Below are 313 nucleotides of genomic sequence, written 5' to 3' on the forward strand. Positions count from 1 at the left end.
GAGGAGAGAGGAGAAAGAGAGAGAGAGACAGACAGTGGGGAGAGAGAGAGAGAGGGGGGAAAGACAGGGAGAGAGTGGGGGGGAGGGGAGAGAGAGAGAGAGACAGAGTGAGGGGAGGGGAGAGGAGAGAGAGAGACAGAGAGTGGGGAGAGAGAGAAAGGCGAGAGAGACAGAGAGTGGGGGGAGGGGGAGAGAGAGAGAGTGGAGGGGGGGAGAGAGAGAGTAGGGGGAGGGGAGAGAGAGAGAGGAGGGGGAGAGAAGAGAGAGTGGGAGGAGGGGAAAGAGAGAGTAAGGGGAGAGGAAAGAGAGAGAG

General features: G+C 59.4%; 1 protein-coding gene across 1 annotated transcript in view; it reads left to right on the plus strand.

Moving 5' to 3' along the window:
* Window positions 1-313, plus strand: part of IQCA1 (IQ motif containing with AAA domain 1) — a 170,849-nt gene that overhangs the window by 98,537 nt on the left and 71,999 nt on the right. The gene's annotated exons all lie outside the window — the stretch shown is intronic.

Source organism: Sapajus apella, unplaced genomic scaffold, assembly GCF_009761245.1.
Source record: "Sapajus apella isolate SASKATOON/1434 unplaced genomic scaffold, GSC_monkey_1.0 scaffold10, whole genome shotgun sequence".
NCBI classification, from domain to species: Eukaryota; Metazoa; Chordata; class Mammalia; order Primates; family Cebidae; genus Sapajus; species Sapajus apella.